General features: G+C 35.8%; 2 long non-coding RNA genes across 6 annotated transcripts in view; one reads left to right on the top strand and one right to left on the bottom strand.

The window, feature by feature from the left end:
- The window catches only part of LOC108445489, a 191,368-nt gene that overhangs the window by 37,370 nt on the left and 129,277 nt on the right, over positions 1-24,721 (top strand). For all 5 annotated transcript variants that reach the window (XR_001860369.1, XR_001860368.1, XR_001860367.1 and 2 more), the window contains exon 2: positions 24,170-24,256. This is a non-coding gene — a long non-coding RNA (uncharacterized LOC108445489). The remainder of the gene's footprint in view (positions 1-24,169; positions 24,257-24,721) is intronic.
- Positions 14,156-19,700, bottom strand: LOC108445491. Its single transcript, XR_001860372.1, has 3 exons — positions 19,206-19,700; positions 17,012-17,074; positions 14,156-14,779 (listed from the first exon to the last, which is right to left on the bottom strand). It is a non-coding gene; the product is annotated as an uncharacterized LOC108445491 (long non-coding RNA).

Below are 24,721 nucleotides of genomic sequence, written 5' to 3'. Positions count from 1 at the left end.
GTTTTGGTTTGTATCTTTTGAGTGGAGAGGGAAGATAAAGAAAATTAGAACAACGTGAAATTTAAATTTGCAGAACATTATGTTCCTTAGATATTATTCATAAAAGACCTGATGCTAATAATTACTTTTTTCAATACATAAATTCTTCTGCAGGAGAATGAAGGCTAATGCTTTTGATCTCAGTCAATATATTACTTGGTCTACAGAAAAATCCACATATATAACTTGGAGTAACTTTTACTTGAAGTTACTTCGGTTTCCACGAGGGAAAGTTGAAACTTAAATATCTCAGCTGATCTTCTGATACACTTCTGAACTAAGCTCCAAGAGAGCTATATTTACTGTTTGTGCATCTATGTTTAGAAAGGAATAAGCTACTTCCAATGCCATCTTATTTGTCCTGTCTTTTCTCAGGAGCAGCAGGAAGCACAGAGGGAAGCAGTGAGAATTCACAGTCAGTCATAATCTGTGTCACTGCATGCTGTGGGTGCAGCTCTCACATAGGGCAGGTTTTTATCCAGTGGAAAACTGGGTACTGGTATTTCCATGCCCGATAATTGACTGTTATATGAGAACAGATTCAACTACCTAAGGTGAAAATTCACAGCAGCAGGGTGTAGTTCTGGTACCAGCTGCTCTGTGGCAGCAGGTCCTTACTGGCTGTAACACAGCTACTTGGCTTTTAGGGGGCACTGCAGAGAGGCATACTTGCAGTGTTGGCATGGGGTTTCCAGAAACACGCTCAAAATGATGATTAATGCTGCTCTGGGAGCACCCAACTCATGCTAGTGGAGTGGGACAGCAGGTCTTGAGCTGCTTGCAGCATATGCTGCAGGTGAAAAAAAGGCAGAGTTTAGGGTTAGTAGACTTTAAAGATAAAAGTAGGGTTGGATGCAGTGTAGTAGAAGGTAGTCTTGGTTTGACTGTTCAGTGCAGGTGTAAAGAGAAGTGGGAGATGGTGGAAGAACTTGTTTGGGGCTTTTTGTGTCAAATGGATGAAGGAACACCATTATGCACAGTGCTGAACAGCCATGTAGGCTAGCAAGTAACCTGCTTTTCTGACTGAGCACTCAGCTGCTGCTGCTAGGTTGGTGAAATATGTTATGGATCTCTTCTCTTGAACACATGCTCAGCCTGCCCCATGGTTGGATCTGCAAGCAGGAAATTCAGCTAACAAACTGCGGGGGGAAAATTCGGCGTTTTAAAGTTCCTGGTCTTGGCTTCCCAGGAAGAATTGTAACTTTAAGCAAACCTTGCTTTGTTCCCTCATTAAGGAAACAAAACTTCCATGGGAAATGTTTACACAATTATTATTTTTTTATTATCAATAAAACCAGAAAGAATAATTTAGCTTAAAATATTTTGGAATGACACAAGTTCTGTTATTTGCAGGGGTTTTGTCTTTTTTTTTTTTTTTTTTGATTGGTTGGGGTTTTTTGGGGTTTTTTTTTGTGGTTTTTGTGTAGTTTGTTGTTGTTTTTGGGGGTGGTTTTAATTTTGGTTGGGTTTTTTGTTTGTTTTTGGGTTTTGTTTTAATTTTTTTGTTTGGGTTTTTTTGTTTTGGTGTGGTTTTTTTTGAAAACCATACTAATAAACTTTTTTTTCCCCTTTGGTGTTTAACACTGTAAGTCTTATTGAAACAATTTCATTTATTATCCTGCTAGTTTAAGTGATGCTTTACCTTTGCCTTTCTGGTGGCAAAGTACAGACTTACTCCATCCATCTCATCCACCTATCTGTCTCTTCTCAGATATATTAGCATTTGTGGGTTAGTTTTTCCCCACCTAATAGCTTGTAGTGCTACATATTAATTACTTTTTTTGTGAGGCAATTTATCCTGAAGTCCCTTGTTGACCAATCTTTTCTTAGCTTTGGTTCATGCCCTTTGTTTTTCAGCCCATTACTCTGTCAAATAATTTCAGGGCATCTGCCTTCTCTGTGCCCTTCAAAACTGTGTCTCTTAATCATTGTGTTGTGCTAATCACTTCTACCCTAATTAATATATACCTTACCTAATCTCCTTTCAGAACTCTCTTGCCTCATGTTACTATCGCAATTGCTCCCTGTCCCAAAGTTTGCTCTTACCATCTGGTTTATCAGATTGTGTCAGATATTCTGACTAATCATCTGTAGTAAGATCCACATAGCCTATATTAAAAACTCAAGCTCTGGGACCAAATATCACAAATTTGTGGCCAAAACCTGTGTCATGTCATCAGTTCAATGAAGACAGCAGGTGACATCCTAATATTAATGTTCATATTAAATTGTGGTCAGTATTTCCTGATAAAATTAAATACATAAGGGAACAAATATACAGACACTTTCAAAATATTGTGAAGTATCAAGCCCTACTGGTAAGTGCAGGGGAATTAGATGAAATGTACTAAGATCTAATTGCTAGCCTGGTGTACTGGGTCTGCCTAGGATAGAGTTAATTTTCTTAATAGCAGCTCATAAGGTGCTATGTTTTAGATTTTTGGCCAAAGCAGTGCTGATAGCACTGCGAACAGTGCCTGTAAAGCATCAGTGCCTTCTACATGCTCAGTAAATTTGCAGATGACACTAAGTTGGGTGGGAGTGTTGATTTGCTGGAGGGCAGGAAGGCTCTGAGGAGAGATCTGGAAAGGCTGGATGGATGGGCTGAGGCCAATTGTGTGAGGTTCAACAAGGCAAAGTACTGGGTCCTGCACTTGGGTCACAACAACCCCAGGCAGCGCTGCAGGCTGGGGGAAGAGTGGGTGGGAAGCAGCCCAGTGGAAAAGGCCATGGGGATGCTGTTTTGAAAGCTGGATAAACAGGAGCCAGCAGTGTGCCAAGGTGACCAAGAAGGCCAATGTCATCCTGGCTTGTATCAGAAATAGTGTGGCTAGGTGGATTGGGGAAGTGATTGTTCTCCTGTACTCGGCACTGGTGAGGCCACACCTCAAGTCTTGTGTTCAGTTTTGGGCCCCACACTAAAAGAAGGACATTGAGGTGCTGGAGCATGTCCAGGGAAGGGCAATTGAGATGGTGAAGGGTCTAAAGAGTGAGTTATATGAGAAACAGCTGAGGGAGATGAGGGTGTCTAGCCTGGAGAAGACGAGTCTCAGGGAAAACTTTGTTTTCTACAACTACCTGAAAGGAGGTTGTGGCCAGGTGAGGGCTGGCCTCTTCTTCCAGACAACCAGTGACAGGACAAGAAGAAATAGCCTCAAGCCAGGAAAGGTTCAGTTTGGGCATTAAGAAGAATTTCTTACTGAAAGGGTTGTCAAGCATTGGAATGGGCTACCTGAGGAAGTTATGGAGTCACCGTCCATGGAAATGTTCCAGAAATGACTGGCCAGGACTCTTAGTGCTATGGTATTCAAGTCAAAGGTTGGACTCAATGATCTTGGAGGTCTTTTCCAATTTTAATGATTCTATAATTCTATGATTCTGTTTCTCAGTCTATCCCTGTCACAGTGAACAGGCTGGGAGAGGACAAAGCCAGTAAATGACCTGAAATAACTGCAAAGGTACGCTGTACCCTATAATGTCATGTTCAGCAATAAAAGTGAAAAAAGGGAATTTTAGGAAGGTTCTGCTCAGGCATCAGTCTACCCTTGGGAAGCAGTGAGTGATTGCCTGTGTGTGGTGATTTTGGCTGTGATGGAGTTAATTATCTTCATAGTGGCCAGTACAGGGCTATGTTTTGGATTTGTGCTGGAAATAGTGTTGGTAACCTAAGGATGTTTTTGTTATTGCTGAGTAGTGCTCACACAAAGTTAAGGCCTTTTCTGACCCTCATACTGCTCAGTGAGTGGGCTGAGGATGCCCAAGAAGTTGGGAGCAGACACAGATGGGACAGATTACCCCAACTGACCAACCCTACCCATCTGAATTATGTTTGTCAACTTCAGTATGTCCCCAAGATTCAGGGTTTTCTTAAAGTTTACCAATAAAAACTAGTGCCCTTCCTTTATTAGTTTATTCATTCTTTTCTTCTTTTAAAGAATAAATCTTGGTGAAAAGAAAATGCAGAGTACTATCTTTTTTTTTACATTTAGTTTCATGACTTTTGGTATTTATTTTCCCAAGCCTTTCATAAAAAATGTTTGGTTATGTGTCCTAAAATGAACAGCGATGCTCTAATGGCTCTTGTTCTATTTTTTTCATTTAAATATGCCATATTTACCTGAATAGTCATTATACCATGATAAATTACTTTTATAACTTTACGCATTGTAATTAATCATATCTATTCCAGGATAATATCCCAATATAAGCAAAAAGGTGTTTTGCTCAGTGTTTGTTCATAATTGGCATAGTCTATGCATTACATTAATATTTCCACATTTATTCAAAGACTGAGCCCTAGAAATTCTCCCTGCACAAACTTATGTATTTTCATTTCTTGCAAAAAATTTAACACCGTGACTGCATGTTGATATTTCAATAATGCTGTTATGAAGACAAGAGGTAGATGTCTTTTGTGTATATATATGTATACGTATTATGGATGACATAACATTAATGACAAAAACACATGTAACAAAATGCCAGAAGGAGGTTTAAAATTGAATTCAGTAATTTATACGGACCTTGACTGTCATTATAATACTGATGTGTAATTGCAGAAATTAAGGCACACAGTGTTGATCAGTGAGTAGCTTCTGTTTAATAGATCCCCAGATGTATTGGTGGTCATGAGAAAACAATATAAAGGTGAAACTCATCAAGGTATATTTTGCATGTAAATGTATGACTGCTCATGGTTGCTTCTAAGGGTTTGTCCTTAAATAAGAGGCTAGAGAAGAACATATTGGAAAGTAACTGAAATTATATTGAGGTAGTTTTTAATTAATCTCCCAAGATGTGAAAAATCTTTCACTAAGATATTCCCAGTTGTATGACTTATTGTTGAGATACTATTGTCAGCTCTGGCTGAAGTTGATATACTGCCTATGATTCTATGCTAACTATGTGAAATAGGCTGCAATTTTATATATAATTTTTTTTTCACCTCAGTTTCTAGTTTTTTTGGCAGGATATAGAAAATTAATACTATTGAGTTATTTTCTTGAGACCTAGCATATCATAGGTTCATAACTGAAGAAAGTACTGGATAGTTTCTGCGTTAAGTAACAGCATTTTGTCACCACAAGAGAATCACTTATCAGTTGGGAAGACAAAGTACTGAGAGCCAAACTAACTCTCTCAAAACTTAATTTCCTCAAAAGCAAATGGGTATTATTACAATAATGGATGTAAATAGAAAAAGGTAATTCAGAACAAATGGGGACAAAAGACAGAAAACATAATTAAACTTAAAAAATTGAGGGCATGATGTGTCATTCTAATTGGAAGGAAAACACTGGAAATGAGCAGATGGTACCATTAACTAAATCAATTATGGGGCCCATACTGATGTAATAAGGATTGTGTTGCCGTGAATCATCTCACATTTACTTACATACCACACTTTTGATAATGAGTATTAATGACTTGGCAAAAACACTTACAATTTTTAAGGTTTTATTTTAAGCCAAGGAAGAATTAAATTTCTGGAGAACTGAAACATAGGTTTTTTTAATTGCTGTTTTTTCCAAACATGAGGTGTAAGCACACATTATCTGTGAACCACCCAGCACTCTTCTGATATTCAAAGCCAGTAAACAGACATTAACAAACTAAAAGTATGCACTTAAGCCAATACTTCCACTAATATGTGACAAAAGTCTCGTAAAAGTTCACTTAATCCTGCTCTTAATGAAATTTTGACTTGCTGAACATGACGTATCATAATTTTAGATGAGCTAAAAGGGGAGTGAAGGATGATGGAAGAATATGATCTATTTTAGTGAGTTTATCAAGAGTCCACATTGAGAAGGAAGAAGGAGAATACACTTGAGCATGGAGAAAGGTTGTGTTTGTCAAAACGGTTACTTCTTATTACCTCATCCCGCAGCCATATGGAGGAGAGATATCCAGCAGGCAGGAATTGTGCAGCAAGATTGATTTATTTAATTATTTTACAAACTTTTTATAGACTTTTTTCTTCATAGTCTAATTGGACAAAGGATCAGCCACCCCTTGAGGTGATTGGCTAAAATCCTAAAATATCCATTGTCAAAATATTTTCCTACTGTACTATAAACAAAGCTCTGCAAGGTCGCAGGTTTTCATGGTTTATAAACTCTGCGAATATCTTCTGTGAGAGAGAAAAGTATCCCACGGACTTAGAAAGTAGCAAGAAAAATTCTTGCTAGCAGCATTTCTGTATCCACAATTTCTTGAGATGGAAACATGTTAAAATTAATGAAAGTACATGCTTTCCTAAATTGATGAAAATTGATTTGAGTACAATGTGTGAGTTTTAGACTGAGAAATTTTAACTTGATTTTAGTAAATAGGTAGGCAGAAGAAAAAGTTTACTCAATTTTATAGTACATTCTTTACACTGAAACTGCCACTGAAACTTTCTTCAGGCATTAAGCAAACGTAGACATCAAGCAGAACTTCATCATCTAGACCAAAAGGAAATTACTGGAAACACCAATTGGTTGTATTCAGTTTGCAGCAACTACTTGTTATCTGTAAATGTGTCTCCTTAATATCAAAAAATTGTAAAGAACAGCACCCACTGCATCTTATGTCTGTTTTCTTTGTGTTGCTCTTCAAAGATCAGCTTTTCTCACAATCTAGTCGACAAAACAAAGTACAAGACTGTAAGGTCCAAATGTTTTCTCCTTCTAAACCTAATGAAAAATGTTATTCAACAAGATTATTTAAAAGGAGACTGGGAATATAGATAAATAAAAAGAATATCAACAACAACAAAACACTAATATATTAATTACTAAAACACAAACATATCAGCTATGAAGCAGTAGGGTTTCTAACTGAAAATAATGCAGAACTGAATACAATGAAAAAAGAGAACGGAATATACTGCATTGTGGAAATGAAACCTGAACTTTTGTTTGACAGCATTGGGGTGGTGATAGTGAAGAATTTATTGTATTTTATGACACTGTTACAAATCCCTCCTTTCCATTTCTTCTCTTACTGAAAACCCCAAGGTACGGGTTCTTTGCTCTTCTTCAGTTACTGTAATCCCTTGTTGATCGTTTATTCAGCTTACAAGCAGGAAAATAAGTATTATCTGAGAGACAGAAAAAGTTACTTTCTATACACTTTTGACAACAACACTGGAATTTAATCGTGTCATGTCTTGTGTGTCATACACTACCATTTATGTGTGGATTTTCTATTATTCCTTTAATAGAATGGTGTGGGAGATAAGGAAAATGCTCCAAGGGCAAGAAACACAGGTAGTACTTCTTTTAGTCCTCTAGAACATCATATTACTACCTACTTTCTTGCATGTTCTGAAGTTATAAACCCCATTTTGCTATGTTAAAGTAATTCATGAGGAGCCCATTTGCTGGATTTTTTGACATTGTTGACCAAGCTGAAGAAGAGCAAAACTGGATGAAAAGAGATGTGCCAAATAGAAAATGTGGAATATATACATATAATAGTCACATTCCCAGTATTACCACATCCGAACCGATAGATTTTACCCCTGCATTTTCATGATGCCAGAAATGAGATTTTAATCTCAAGCATTGAGGGGATAACTTTCTTACTGATATCTTCAGTCTGGAAGTGAAGTAGCTTTGAAGGTCAAGCAGCTCTGAAGGGCACAGGTGTTGTAATCCTGAAGTATAAGGTTTGATATCTCAGACACATAAATCACTTAAAATGTTGGAGTGGTATTAAGAAACCAAATTTAATCTTTAGATAAATATCTCCGGGTTATGGCTGGCTTGACAATTAACTGTCAGTGTGTAATTTCAGTTTTTAATGCCTCAGTTTAGGAGTTGCAGTTTCAAAACTTGCATTAAAAAAACCCCCTGTAAATCGGAAGACTTTTCCTGAGAAATATAACTATCTAGGTGTACCTGGAGCTTTGACCTGAGATGCATTTACAGATCTCCCTTTACCAAGGTGAAATTTGTATCAGAGGAGGTAATGTAGGCAAAATACCTAGATTCTCTGCACAAAAATAGCAAACAGCCAGAAACCCCCAAGTTTCTGTAGCTCATCTTTTTATTTTTGACCCAGTATACTTTTGTAGTAGACCCACAGGTTTTAAGAGATCTTTACACTTTTTCTTCATGAAAAGGACTCAGTTCATAAAGCCCAATGCTTCCATAAGGGGAAAAAACCCAGAAGTGATGGAAGTATTCAATTTTTAGAAGATGAAGCAGCAGAATTTTCACTTTTATCACATCAACTAATATGAATATACTGAAGAAGTGCTTATATGAGGTAAAAGACAGCAATTCAGTTGCTCAGTATTTCTCAGAAATTCTGTAAATACTGAAAGTAAGTGTTAAAACATTTGAGCTTTTATATGCTTTAACTGTACTCTTGAGAATAGACCCTTAATTTGATTTGTAGTTTTGATAGAGTTTTTTAAAAATCTGGACTACACAGTGTGCATTATAATGGAGTTATGGAATGAAATTGCAACAATGAATAGTAAAATGGGGATTATTTTTTTTAGTTTCATGTGGACACATTGCACAGTAATTTAACCTACAGCAAATTAATGATGGTATTTACCTCAGAGTATACTTTAACTATAAAGAATGACTTCTTCTTGTGGTGCTATAACACTTTATCAGTCCAAAGACTCCAGTAATTGTAGCCTTTTTTCAGACTGCATGGTACTGTACATAAAAAATTCATGGTACACATATTCCTTGTAAAGCACAAGAGAAGCAAACATATCTATCTCTCAGTGCAGTTGCAATGGTTGAGATATGGAAAAGTAATTCATCCCTCTGAAAATATTAGCAAGTAATTTTAGAAAAAGAAATGTCAGCTGCACCATATGTCCTATAAATGTCATCTGTAAAATAAAGAATTTTTTTATTCCAGAAACTGTAGCCTAAATTGCTTACCTGACTTTTGAAGAAATTGAAAATATCTGTAATGTGAATAATTATCTTAAAACCTATAAAATCTTATTTTCCTTTATTTTTTATTTAAAAGTACTACTCTGCAATGGGAAAAGGACTTATATTATTTTGAGGCTGTGTACCTGCTTCATGCAGAAAAACATATTAATAATATATAAATATGAATGCGTAAATTAAAAGTCCCCCCTTAATTGCTGAAATACCATATTTTAAAAAAACGAAACCTCTCAAGCTGTCTCAAGTCCCTTCAAAGTTTTACTTCCTTCAAATCCTGGTTATTGCAGCAAGCCCCAGAACACATTGTTTTGGTTTTTTTTTTTTAAGATATTCTAAATCCAAGCGTGTTTGGCATTTTAGGCAACAGAAAGATAAAGTATTTGTTTAAAGATAATGCCTTTGTTTAAAAACATCTGTTTTGCCATGCTGTTGTTATATTTAGACAATTCGTTGCAGACTACTTGGCTTAGTTTCAAATTTCATTATCTGTCTTATATCAGAACAGGTATTAACTGTGTCACAGGAATTCGGATGAGTGGATGAGCTGATCTGCTATGGCACATACTATGTTAATTCTCTTCAAAACCTATTATCCAAGACTGGTGATACATGATGGGCAGAAATAAGCTGTCATTAGTGCAACAATGTTATCTCTCAAATATGGAATTTCATAACACCTGGGTTTATATTGTATCATCTTATCTTTATGTAATATAACTTTCCAGTGAAGTCTTTCTCTGTCCTTAGGGCCACAAAGACTTCTTTCCTAGCTCTCTGTATGTGGTGGCCTGTTAACCCCCTGATTCTGTATGTTCCCCCTGTTCCCTGCCCTAGCCTTGGCCACTCCCTTTGTTTCTCCCTATTTGCTCCAACCCTGCCCAGGGACCACCCCTGGGCCCCTGACAAAACCACCCCGCACTCAGACCGCGTTGTCTCTCTACCTCTGAACATCACGGGGTCAAGATGTTATTAAAGCCATCTCAAACCCTCATGAGAGACCCTTCTCTGCCTTCTTTACCACCAGTGCATTGTAACGCTGCTGGCTGCCGGAGCCAGATCGCGGGGCTGTCCGAAATGGACTCCGGGATGCGACTGATCGCATGGCCCTAGGAAACCCTCGCTGAGCTCTCAGGGAGCTGCAGCCTGCTAGGCAGAGTCCAGCGGTTACAACGTCTGTATACAAGAGGAACAAGGTGTTCAGCTTTTGGATAGTCAGGATGGTCTTTAGAATTAGCTGGTGGCTGCAAAGGTTTTCTGTTCTATGAGGGGACTTGCCACAAACAATGACATTCTGAACACAAAAGAAAAGGCAACGATATCTAACAATGAAAGTATTGTAATTCAAGCTGATGTCCATGTTTATAAACTCAACTTTTGCAATGTTTTTCAACTGGTCTGTTCCAGATTTCAGAGTAAAATTTTTGAATAATTGTGCCTAGCTTTAAGTGAAACAATAATATTTAACATGGAAACAAAAAAAAAGAAATTCCCAAAGTAATTTAGTTTCAAAACCATGTTTTTTCAGCAGAAATAATTTTATATTCTTAATGAAAAAAAAAAAATCAATGTATCTCTGTACACCAGCTTTTTTTTTTCCTACAGAACGTGGAGTTTGTACACAAACCCAAGATTAAGAATACTTGCAATTTTCACTCTTTAATGTTCTGAGAGCTTAAACAAATTCTGATCTTAGAAGCAATTTCTTTGTTGCAGGTCATAGGTCTCTGTAGGGCAATTTTTCTTGGATTTCATGGTCAAAATTGCCTTAGAAATTCATATAATTCATGGCAGCCTGTGAGATGACCTTCTCCCAGCCTACTCCACCATATTGTTTTACTGGGGGAAAGATTGAGTGGACAGTCTGTGATTCTGCTTTTCTGCTGCAAATAAAACTATTTTAAAGAGGAAGAAAAAGAAGGAAAATGTCTTGAAGGGTAAACACGAGATGGCAAGAAAACTCAGGGCAACACATTCAAACTATTTCACTTGCATATGGAAAGAGCATCACTGTGCAAAGAACTCATTTTTACAAATTAGGAGAATGGGTTACAGCAAGAAGATGAGACTTTTGAGCTATCTTCTTCCAGTGACTCATAGTACAGCTCTGTATGTGGAGCATGACATCATAAGGTATGGGATAACGTTTTGCTCTGTTGAGGTCAGCTGTCCCAGCCATGTCCCCTCCCAGTTTCATGTGTGCCCCCAGCACCACCTTGGTGGGGTGCTGTGAGAATGAAAAAAGGACTTGATGTTTTTAAGTGCTGTTGCTTTCCAAAGACTAAAATATTATTATGTTATTAACACTGGTTTTTGTCACAAATTTAAACACAGAATCATAGAGGCTACTATGAATAAAATTAACTTGACCCCAAACTAGCAAAAACTAGTACAGAGTGTTATGAGATTTGGATAAGATTATCACCATGAGTAGTAGATTCTGTTCAGTGGCCAATGGCTTTCAGTCTACCAATGTAAGTAGTTTACAGCAACAGATTGCCTCATTTATGTTTTTAATTATATGTTCAATAAAAAGATTATCATACATCACAATGAACTTTGAAGGTTGGCACTAATTTACAAAAAGTTTTTCAAGAGAAGGAAAATAGGAAAATTTTAATTTCCAATTTGAATGGAAGTCTTAACTTCAGGGTATAATGTGACATTTTCTTGAAATATTTGTCATCTTAAGGCTCACAAATTCCTATGGAACACCTCACATGGTTTGTGTGGAAGCAGGTTATACTTCAATAAGCAGTTTAGCAGATATGTTATAGTTTACACTCTGCAACTATTCCAGATTGAGGTATATCAAGGCCTTTAGCAGTCTAGTTGGAGACTGAAGCCTCAGGATAATATTTCATCATTATAGTCTTTTAAAATTCTAATACTTTCTTTAAAATATTGGAGGACAAAATTTGAAGGACAAATTTTAAGGGGAAATCTATCCCCACTAAACAGCTCTTTGGAAGAGAGGTTGTAAATTTTTTGTGTGTTTTTAAAAAGCCTAACATAATGAAGGTGTTGATTCTGACTTGAAGCTATATGAAAGCACCTGTGACACTGAGATATAATTTCGATGTTCAATTTTCCTTGCTTCATCTCCTTTGAGGACGTTGATGTTACATATTTCTGTGGTATAACTGATTGTTAAGGGCAGAAAATAAAGCTTCCAAAAAATGAAGTGGCAGAACTTGAAGATTTTTATCTCTTCATCCAAGCTAAAATTGGTTGAGTCAACAGGGCAATATAAGATAACAGCTGCAAAGGTTCTATGAAAAACAATTTTTAGGAACTACTAGGGAAAATTTTACACCTCCATTAAAATAGAGTTCACTTGTCACTGTGGGTAAGGCATAGGACATAAAGGCACATATCTCTATCTGTCCCTGTAAACCATCTCTCAAAGAAAATAAAAAAGCTTCTGTACCTAAAAGGAGTACTAATAAGTAAAGAATTAATATCAAAACTAGGGAGGAAATTCAGGCCTACTACTAAAAGTAGATTCTTTATCACATGTTGTGTTAAAAGTCAAATATTGTATTATTTTAGACAAAAGCAATTCCAAAGACAAAAGTTTGAAATGGTATCAAAGTCTAGGTATTATTCAGTTGGGCTGATAAAGATTGAAATTTATGTTTGATATGTATGATTGACATGAATACATATTAACAAATGTTGATATTAACTGAATGCAGAAATGCTAAGTGGTTTACTAATTAATAGAAAGATCAAATATAGTTAAAGTTTAGCTGAAACTTTTGGTAGACTGTAGACAGCATATTAAACTCCAATATGTTTGGCCTAAAATAAACTCAAGATCATTATTATCCCTTTGTCTATCATTTATACCTGGTTAATGCCATCTTATCCTAGTCCTGGCTGCTGTTTGGTAATAAAGAGACAATGGAAGAGAACATCAAAATGTCCCAAGAAATCAATAAAGCTGGAGCCTCTTGTGTATATTCATTGGAAAGCCAACAAAGCAATTTGCAAATTTTAAAGGTTCAGTGAAGGAAAAAAAACACACACAGAAGTCCAGATTGGTATATTAGAAGTACTTCTGCTTTTATATTGTGGTGTCTGCTCTTGCATGAGTTTTTTTTTTTTAATTGCAATAAAAACAGATCAAAGAGAATGGGTCAGTAACTCCTCATCTGTCACAAGCTACTGGATTTTTCAGATAATAGTTATTGAAATATGCTCTTGCTCCTCTGTTGATATTCCAAACATCTGTTACAGTATTCAAACTTTTGTAATTCAATCTGCAATTATGTTTAATGTTAGTTTAAGGGCTTACAAAATCATACTTGTTTTCCATGTTCCAGGATTTTTTTCAATAATATATTAACACTAATTGTAGGCTTTAAAATATTAGACTTCCGTCCTTGTGACTACAAAATTCTTGGTGTCCCCTGACTGAGAAGCATGAACCTCTTTTGATCGAAGAATAATTACACCAGGCTGCTGTGGTTAATGAAGGGTAAATCTCAAAAGTTCATGGTAAGAGTTCAAGTAATCATCCATAACTAGTTCATACTAGTCAGTCAGAGAATTAACCAGATGATTCACAGAGTTTCTCTTTCAGATTCATTGTTTATCACTGTCTCACTGACTGCACTTTTGTTATGAGCACAGGAAATACCATTTTTTAATTTCAGAAAATAGAGATAATGTGAATAGCAGAAGAAAGAGGTGCTGAAGAAAAACTCAGGAAGGGATTTCTAGTGGCTGACAGATGTATCAAAATCTTAGGCTAGAATTGAAAGAGAAGAATAAACCTGAGTTATCTATTTTAGCACAAGAAAGAATTCATCTAGGAGAATGAAGATGCAAGGGGGGAGATTGGACATTTAAGTTGGGTGAGGCTAGGCAGAATTCGAGAAGTGTTAGGGGGATATATGCAGGGCCAGCAGGAAGAGGAAGTTAAAAAGGCATAAAGATGTAAGACAGTCAGACAACAATTTTAATAGGACAGTCAGATCAATAAAAAATGAATTGTCTGTAGAGACAGTACATGAGTTTATAAATGAATGGTAAACAGAGCAGAAAGCCAAAATCAGTTACGTAAGAGGGAGGCATGAGCTGAAAGAGGATCTAATCAGTTTTGCAATGGCTGATTTAATGTACTGCAGGTACCAACACTGCAGCATATCCCTATTTTTAACACTACAGAGCAAAACACAATACATCACACAATGCAATGCTACCTCTTTTGCTATTTAATTAGTTTTCTTTCTTATATACATTATTTTCAGTTGCTATGTGAAGCTAAAAAATTGATATGTCTTACTTTATCTTTGGACACTGGCAATGGGAGTAGGGAAGGTTTTCATTTCAGCTTTTAATTGTGGCTGTTTTTTCTACTGCCTGGGAAAATGAGTAGTTCCCAAAGCCCGAATGCCACCCATCATATGAATTTACATATTACAAAAGATTAAAACTAGAAGTGAAAAGGACACTTAGGTATAAAAAACTTTTGTTCTCATAAGAAAAGCCCTTGATTGGGTTGTCTGGTCTATTTTGCATTAAATTCTGTATTGTCTGCTATCAAAACATCTCCGAATATGAGCTGATGTTCAAAGACAAAACAGTGGAAATACAAGTCCAGGTGCACTCTGAAATCAATGTTAATTTTTCAAAGCCTTTAATTTCCCCTCTTTCATTATTTTCTTTCACAGTGAATATTGCTTCCTTTCAGGACACATGATAATGAAAATGAGTTATTTGTTTTCATCCAGCGATCATGATTGCCACCAGTAGAATTATCTTTGAAAGCATCATGCTTTTATCCTCCTGATTTCATCTTTTTGGAGGCATTAATCTTCAATCTAGGGAGAAAAGCAATATCTCAAGTCAGATATACTCTTTCACACTATTCAGCTAGCACAGCTATTTTGGACAAAATCTGCTAAATAAATTTGCAGTGCGTCCTCAAGTGTAGTTAATAATAAATACAGAGTTATGACAGTAAGCAGCAGCATAATCAAACCTTTCTTTTTATTTTTCAAAACTGGCTGACAGCACTGTATATTATTTTTGTGCTTAGGATTATGATCTTGACAAAAGCAAGGGCTAGAGAATTCTTCAGAAATAAATTACTGAGAAAAAATATTTACTGTGACTTCCAAGTTCAGTGCCTTAAAAGCATCTGATCACATATATAAGGCACATGTTCCTGGCATACAGAATGTGTATGAACACACAAATGGTTCATAAATAAATTTAAAATTCCCTCATGATCATAGTGATTTGCTTGTGCTCTGGTATGAGTCTCAGTATTATAGCTATGATGGAAAGAACATGTTTTAGACTCAGTTATCTATGGCAGCCTGTGTAAACATGAGACAGCCTTTATATAATTAAAATAGTTGTCTTGGGGGTTTTCTGGTTTTTTTCTTTCTTTTTCTTTTTTTCCCCCAATTATAGTTTAATTTATTTCTCTGGAAAGATCCATTTACATAACTGAGTCAGTAATGTCAGAGAATATTTTTCACCTAGATTCAACTGCAATGCAAAGCAAGTAATTTCTAGCTTGCAGTCACTCTAAGGTCATGAAGTTTAATTGTGAATTATGAATTTGGAAAGAGAATACATCCCTTGGACTCTTAAATTCAAAATGTTGAGAACTAATTTTATGGTGCTTTCAACATGTAGGATTTACCCAAAACTCGTCACCTGACGAGTCACCTGTTCGTCACCTGAACACAAAGTATATTTTTTATTTGCACCTAGATTTTTCTATAGCTGCTTCCAGTCCAAAACAAACTAGGTAATGCAAGGTGTGCCAGAGACAACCTGTATTCATTATTTGTGTGATGAAATGTAAGAAGACACAAAGGAAGAAACCAACTACCTGACCTCTTAATGCAACTGGAGAAGAATTCTCAAAATGTAAACAAAATTAACAGAAACTTGTGGGAAACAGAGAAGCAGAGATTTCTACAAGCATTAGTAAATTTGATTTACAGCCCTGGAAAGAACTTGGGTTGATGTAGTGGCAAGGCTGTGCAGGCTTTAAGCAGAAGAATCATAAACCTGTGTTTCTAGAGTTATAAGTAAGAAAATGTATTGGGTGATATGGTGAAGGGTTTTTAAGTATAGTAATGTGATTTTATAGTTTAAGTTAAGAATTTAGATGTTATAATAGAAGTATGTGTGTGTATGTGAGCTAATAAGTCATTGGTTGTGGAACAGACGCAATGCAGTAAAAAGTAGTAAAGGTGATAGGTTAAAAAGTCAAAACAAAGTTTCGTGTTAATTGCTTATTAGACCAAAAAGTAATAAATTACGATGTAACTCTGAAACTCGTGACTGTCTTCAGCTATGGCAATTTGTTACTAAAGCCATGGCCTCTGAGACTGATGCTTTGTTTGCTATTTTAAGCAGTAAATTGTGGTAACATGACCGTCCCATCTCTTGGATAATAAGGCACCAACAGAATAATGATTCATCAGTATTTTTGCCTTTAGGAAAACAGAAGCTTGATATGTAACTGGAAGCTTGTCAGTTCTGGTCAGTGACAGAGCAGCTGCATATATAAACACCTCAGGGGAGCAGTTAAATATCTCCTCAAAATTTACTGAATCTTGAGGCTCTTCAGTGTTGCCCTGACCTAGCACCATAAAGGTTGCCACTACAGGAACAGAATACTCTGGAGGAAGCAGAGAGGCTTAAAATACTTTTTCCTTTTTTATTTTTATTTCTAAGTAAACAGTGTAACAGGTGAAGAACATGCCAACACCTTGTTAGTGAAAATCCTAAATTCCCTACTTTATTAATTCCTTGGTAGATTCCCACATCATAGCTGGATGCTGCAATGGTTCAAATAAAATATTATTCAGTGATAGCTAGTCTGTGTTTTGGCAAAACAGCTTTTTTTTTTTTGCCTTTACATGTACATGTAATCAAAGGATTTTTAAGGTCACTTTCAACCCAAACTATTCTATGATTGTATGATTGTATGATTCTATTGATACAAACATATTTTTTCAATTTTCTATTTCCAGCATTTTCTCCAAGCAATCCTAAAGCGAATAAAAATTTTGACTCAGAATACATACCTCTCGATACTGGAAGCACACATAACATGTTTCCTTTATTTATTCCATAAATATAAACTTCAACTATGTATGGTGGGAAAAAGAGAAAACAAAAAGTCCGAGTATTAACATTTAGAGTTTGAATATTAACATCCTGCAAAAGTAGGTTAATACCATTTTACCTAGTTTCGCTCAGGTTATCTCTCCTAAGATTTTCTTTATAATTTCTTTTGGAATTTTTTTCATTCCTTTCTGATTTAGATACATCCTTATTCTTCTCTAGATATGTGTGACCTTTCTCCATTTAGAAGAAATGGGGTTGACAGTTGTTCAGCAAGTCTTAACCCTTCTTCACTATGTTTGATTTGTCTAGACATTATCCTTTCCTTGGAACAATAAAAGAAAAAGATCTGAAAACAGCTTCTGTGTGAAAAATCTTCAGCACAGACCTGTTTAGGTAAAATCTTTTGATGTTCATTAAAAACAAACATAAAAGCTCCCTTATGCAAGATCTCTGAGCCTGGAAAATATTTCTAGATAAAGCCGTCTCCCCACTTCCCTTATCACAAATTTTCATTTAAGAAGGTTTGCAAGTGCTCTGGAAGGGACATTTAAATTTTTGAGATTGTCTCATAAGAGTAGCACAATAACAGCAGAATAACTAGCATGTACAGCATATAAGGTGAAAGGCTAATGAGATTGGACAGTCTCTTCCACAGTGTTCCTAATGTTCCATATTTAAAGCAGTATTTATGTTGTGCTGCTCACTATTGATATTTGCTTTATTGTGCAGAGCTAATAACAGGGGTTATGGTTTGAATAGGGAATTACACTTAATCAGAATATGTCACTCTTTGTGGTATTGAGAACCAAGTACCTACAATCATTTTAGAAATTTTCACAGTAAGGTTTTTCCTGAAGAGGGATTTTTACTACATGCAGATATATATAAGTGCTAGTACGTTGTCATCCTGCATAAGGAAGGATTTCAAACAGAAAGAACTGACTCTCTTACTTAATATTTTTTCTCACTATCATCAGCTGTTTTAAAAGAACTAATATATTGCCATAATCACAAATGTCAAAAACAAAATCAAGCTTTTATGTCCATCATTTTAGATCGAATTTTAATACACTTCATTGCACTGATTTCTCATCTACAGTATTATTATTTTATCATCCCATGAGCAAAAGGATTTCTTTGCTCTCTGTCATCATTTTTCTGAAAAACAACAGTAAAATATATGCTCTGTCACCTTTATCTAAATGGCAGCAAATAATTCTTTTGTCTGTTTTTTTGAGTGAAGAGAAAGGGAAGAAGTGGAAACCTTTCAGGATTCTTTGTTGCTGTTGTTTAGTAGAAGCCAATATGTTATAGGATAGACAGGTGGATGCTTGTAAGGTCAGTTTACCCTGATCTCTTTTTATATGATGTCTAACCCTAGAGACTCATCAAAACAGGTTTTTCTCAAGTCTTGACAGAGGTGCTTTTTCTGTGAAGTTTCAGGTAGCTTTACTTTTAATGCATCCACAATAACAAAAACATACACCAAAGGAAATAAGCTTTTCTGCCAAAAACATTAATTTTTGATCATGTCACCTGGTATTTGTTTGTGTGGTACAATATGCCATTCAGATTTAAAAGGCTACCAGCCTCCTTTGCTTTTCTTTTCCCTTTTCTTTCATTAAAAGAGACAATCCTGTTAATCTAGTTATAATTCATAGGTGGAGAGAGTCCAATTTGTTTCAACCTTTTAAGGACTGGAATTAGAAATTTGAATCCTATCTTGTAAATGCCAATGGTAGAAAACAATCATATACTGATCATTTATTCTGCTGCCAATGATTATGACTACTAGGGAATGATTATTGTGTGACAAAATTTGTATCAGGTGGACTTAAAATTGGTCTAGTTTAAACAAAAGATATGTATTGCCTATGAATTTTGGGTTCACAAAGTCATCCCCTGAAGTAAAGAAAGGCTAAAACAAGTTAGATGGTGGTATGAAACAATTATATACCATGTGAAAATGTTCAGATTTATAAATATTTACTTATAAACTACGGAAAAAAACCCCAGGTAGTAAATGGAGAGACAAAGGAAGATAACCCATTCTCCTGCAACTGGGAACTATGAACATCCACAGTCCTATGTTTTTACAATCTGTCTTGTGACAACAGCCATATAAACACACGCCAATAAAAGATGACTTACCTGTGCACTCTTGCTAAGGGATGTTTGTAGTGATGGATTTTGTCTTTCCAAGTCCCTGTTGTGGATGATGTAGCCCTGCTTTCCTGGGGATGGCTGAACACCTGCCTGCCCATGGGAAGTGGTGAACTCCTTCATTTGCTTTGCTCGTGCGTGCGACTTTTACTTTCCTTAATTAAGTGTCTTTATCTAAACCCATGAGTTTTTTCACTTTTACCTCTCTGATTCTCTCCCCCGTCCTGCTGGTGGGGGAGTGAGTGAGTGGCTGCAGGAGGCTTGAGATTCTGTCTGAGATTAAACCTCGGCAGACATTATAAACTGCATAAAAGCATTAATCGGACTGATTTTATGATGGCATCACTTTGGAGCATATTGGATTTTTAATTAAAAAAAAATCTTTGTTGCATTCTCAGTGGAAATTATATTAGGACACTTTTGAAATTAAGCACACCCAGGCAATTATTTTATAAAAGCTTTTGAATGGCCTTGACAATCTTATTCTAGTGTCAGTCATTTACTTGATTCAGCATTCCCATAACCAGTAAATGTCTTTCTAATTTAAATGTATAGAGGCCTCATCGACAAAAATAGAACCTTTGCTTTGACCAGTATTTTAATCTAAAGTCTAATTTGTTTGTCTGAATCATTTTCTTCATGCATGATGTGCATTATTACACTTAGTGAAATAGCAAGAGAATGTTAAAGATGCCTGCTAAAATACTAAAATTATTTAATCTAGTTTTACATTGTTTGCGTCACTAAGCTTCAATTCAATTTGGGGCTTGCGAGAAAACGTCTCTAGAGTTTTCATGTGTCTGTAAAATACAGTGCAGCAGACATCCTCATTTCACAGTATAGTCATTATATCACAGAGTCTGGATAATAATTGGATCTTACTGGTAGATTTGAATTTTAATTATTGTGTTGAGATGAGAGACTAGCCTACCTACTACTGCTTCAGCTGCTGATAGGATCTGTCTCCTGCATTTTAAAAATGAGAATTTCAAAGAGGAGAATAACTCCATAATAAACCACCATGAAATAAATTAATCAAGACTTACTTTTCCTGCTTTACTTTATACAATAAATTTTATGACAATTTCATTACACAATACATATTTTCAAGATTTCTTTACACAATAATTAGTAAAATAAATCCTTTGACTGGAGATGCTAGATGCCATAGGGAATCTGTTTTTTTCTCTAGTCTAATTGGGTGGCCTATTCATTATTGTGCCCAAGAATTTGGACATTGTGTTTGGGAAAACTATGACAACTAAGTTTGAACAACTTGGGGCTTGCTCAAGCTCCAAAAGCAATTTTTTGGTCCTGCATCATAGTCATTGGAGTTAAAAGATTGGTCTCTCTGCAAAAGCCAGAAGACTGAAAAAGGAATTTAAAAATAGTTTTTTAGAATACAAAATAAAAGGGTTTTTGTGTACATCCTTTTTAAAAATTATTTTTACAAGAGCATTTGAACCAAAAATCAACATATAGTTTAATAAAATATTAAATATAAATATGATTTAAATTTAAATTATATAATAAATATAATAAAGGAAAGTAGTATGAAATATAATATTAATAATTATTGCTTTTAAATCTTAACTTTAAAGTATATTCTCCAGCTTTGAAACCATCTATTTATTTTTTATTTTCTTACCTTCTTTTGGTTTTTGTTAAATATAACCATAACCATTACACATTAAAAGTGTAGCAGATGACTATTTCTGCCAAGACTGTTAGACTTGGTTTGGGGATTTGATACAAATTAGCATGCATATATTTAGATATCCATATATCTTTCTGTCATTCACTCCAGGGGAAAGAAAAAAGGGAATAATTTTAGGTCCGATTATTTCTTTGCTCTAGTTCATTGTGTGACTGTGGAGCTTATGGTGCTAGGACAAAGGTAAGGGCAACAATCATTGGGAAAAATGGCTGAGGGCATAAGAAGGATTGCTTCTTTTGGTGGTGGAGTTGTCCTGTTTTAATTTAATTTGTATATGCAACTATTGCCTGAGCTAAGGAAATGTCTGTCCGGAAAAGTGCACTATCCGCTCAAGATCTACTGAGGGAGGAGAGAAACACTTTTCTCTAACCACCAGCGCCACTTGCATTGTTTGGATTTTTTGTAAACAAAAACAAAAAAAAACCTTGTGGAAAGTTAATAGCTTGTATATTAATTAATAAATTTATACTAATGTTGGCTACTCAACAGTGATGTGTATAAATCCTAAAGCACTCTAAGGCTAAGGACTTGCTATTGTGCTCAGTGGAGCTGCCAGTGGTCTAAATGAGTTCCACTATCCCTGCCAGCTGGTTGTACACACACTGTCAGGCTGTCTTGACACGCACTAAGTAGCCCCAGCTAAAGCTCACAACTGCTAAGCAGCAGTATTTTATGACAGTTGCCTGCAGTTATGTGTCCGTGTCATGTCCCTGCAGAAGCATTCTTGTCCAGACAATGTCAGCATGTGTTATCATGCTGGGGCAAGAAGGAAATACTCACAGTACAGTTGCTGAAGTAACTTTATATTTAAAGTAAATTTGCATAAATTTGAAAAGTCCCAAGAAAGAGGCAGCTGTATTCATGTTGTGGAGAAAAGACAAAAAAATCCAACATGCAAGAAGATATTAGGGTGGACAAACAGCAGAACTGAAAAGGGAGCAGTTGAGTTTTGTATGAACTGGCAAGTCTAAAGGCAACTGAATGGGAGCTAACTGGAATCATTTCACCAGATGATATAAATAGGAATATTAAAAGGAAACATATATAATAAAGTCAATTAACTGTTCTGACAGGTTCCCATACCTAATCAATTTGGATGAGTAAAATGACCATTTTTAAAGATTCCTTCATGGAGATAATATTATTAAAAGAAATGAACACAAATCAAGCAAGCTCTTAGACTTTAAGGCCTTCTTCCCCACCAAGCTTATGCAATTGTTTGGACAACCTGCAAGTATGTAAAGCCCCAAATCCTTTCTGAATCTGTTAAAAATCCATCTTCATAGTCAAAAAACCCTCTTTTTGCTTCAGTCACATTGGAAAGTTACACATACACATTACAGGCTTCCTTGTTAGTTGTGAAAGTAACTGTAGACCTTTTATGTTTTACTGAAGGAAATATAATGCTGTTTGATCCTTCTTGAGCTGACTGGTTCCTTGATTTGCAAAGGCTCCTTTTTGACCTTAGAATATTAAACAGACTTGGCACTCTCATTACTGCATTAGTATATGTTTGCAGTATTTTTTAATAATGTTAGTGCAATTGTTCAGGAAAGCTGGATTTTTTGTCTGACTCTGCCACAAGATAATGCAAATCTACTAAGTATACACGGAATCATTCCAGCTAGCTTTTTATATAAGTGCTGGATAATTTCCTGTACCAAGGTCATATTAATTCTAAGTGGGGACTGTGAAAATCAATGCTAATGAGCCTCCCAGTGACCATAAATCTTCTTTTATGTAAGTAAACAGAAGTCAGTTAAATATAAACTTTTGTATCCCTTGATGTATAAATGTGATTTACCACAGTATATTTAGGGGAACAAACACTGTGCTGAGAGCCAGTGAGCTCCTGGACCAATCTGTACCAGATTTGTGCTTCTCCATTCCTCTTCCTTCATGTCTGCATAAAACACTATGCTCTGCTCCCATAGCAACTGCTATTGTTTGGGACGATATCTCTATGCATTCGAAAGGCACCTTGTTTTGCACCGGCCTTTCAGAGTAAGCAGTAGGAAAATATTTTTTTTAAATATTTTAAATTCCATTGACACAGAAGAATGAAACAAAGCTGCTGGGGCTGTAAGCAAAGAATACCGTGCCAGGCAGACAGGGTTTGTGCCTTCCATCTCGATCCAAATCTAGCAGAAACACACTGAAGCCAAAATCAGAGAAAGAAGCAGCATTTTTGCAGCTGCAAATGTATCAGTGCTAACCGAGGAGTAACTAGCAATTTTTGTCTAACTGAAATTGATAATGAGAAGGAGAGTCAATATTTGAAATCATAGACAGATTTTTATTATTTGTCCATACTTTCTTCTTATCATCTATCTTGAGGTATTTCTTTCCATTCTGGTACCAGCCTGCATTACTGAAGTCTTAAATAGTCTGTATGTAGTCATGTCATTGAGTGAATGCAGTCACAATTTGAAGCAGCTGGAAATGGGGATGAACCATAAAAGTGTAGAAAGAATATTTATTTCTATGTGCTGATAAGAAATAATTTCCTTTTCTCTGTGAAGGGGGAATTTGAAAAGTTTTTTCTTTTCTTTTCTCCCTCATCTGTAATTTCTTGGGTTCTGCACCCAAGACAGGCAAAGGTACTTTTGTCTTGCACATAATGGAGACTAGAAATTTTGATGAACTGGAACCAATACTGACAGATGGTCATGCATATTTTCATTTTCAGTATTGTGCCAAAACTCATGGGCCCAGCAATAATCAGCAGGCAAATTTAAGCTGGAAACAGAATAAAGACAGCAAAAGTGCATGGCATATAATTAATTTTGCCATCATTTTCTCAAAATTTGTTGCCTATTGTCACCATCCTTGACTGCTCAGAATTTTTAAAAATCTTTATCCCTTATATAAAATCTTCCCAACGCTGTCTAACTATTAGTATTTATTGCAAAAATCTGTTTATTTTTTGTAGATGTATAGAGGGCCCTCAGAAGTAATTTCTAAAATTTCTATGTCATTATATGTCCTAACTTCATTGAGGACCCATGACCCTGCAGCATGAAATTCAATTCAGACTGCTAGACTTGAGGCTCCAGTGTATACAAAAAATTTTACCCAATTTAAGAGGATTAAATTCTAGATCTAAATGAATAAGATACACCAATATTAGCTACCCTTTAGCCAATTTAAGAGCATCTGCACAAGGGATTTCACTGGTTTAAATCAATTTAAGAATTGATTTAACTAAATTGTTACAATTTCTTTCTGTACGCAGGGGACCAGTTACGTGAGTTTTATTTTGGGAAGCGTTAATCACTCACCTGCAATACCATGAATTTCAAGTTTTATTGATGGAAAGCAGGTAGGTGCCTTCCATAATAAATACTAGAGCTAATGTGTACTGTCTGGGGTGTTGGGGAAGATGAAACAGGAAAGCCTTATAAATATGATTGCCTGACAAAAGATTTTGGGAATATGAAAACTACAGGCAACATCGAAATGAAAGCCACTTTTGAAATACCAAGTCTTAGTTACTGAACAACTAGAAAACAATGGTATGGCCAACTGAAGGTAATCCCCTCTTGATGGAACAATACCCTCTGCTTGCAGACAGGTCCAAGGGTCAGAGCAGACCCTACTAGCTCAGCAGAAGGGGTCCAAAGAGTAGTTTTTAGAAGTTAAGATGTAACACTCTATGGTAATATAAGAACTCTTATAGGCTGTATGTAAATGCTATAGGATTTGTATCTTGTATTAGATTGGTTAGTGACAATTAGAATATTCAGTACAGAAGATGATTTATTGTATTGTAACCAAGACTTCACCA

This window comes from Corvus brachyrhynchos, unplaced genomic scaffold (assembly GCF_000691975.1).
Source record: "Corvus brachyrhynchos isolate BGI_N302 unplaced genomic scaffold, ASM69197v1 scaffold331, whole genome shotgun sequence".
NCBI classification, from domain to species: Eukaryota; Metazoa; Chordata; class Aves; order Passeriformes; family Corvidae; genus Corvus; species Corvus brachyrhynchos.
Note: the sequence above shows the minus strand (reverse complement) of the source record. Positions and strands in the feature narration are given on the sequence as shown.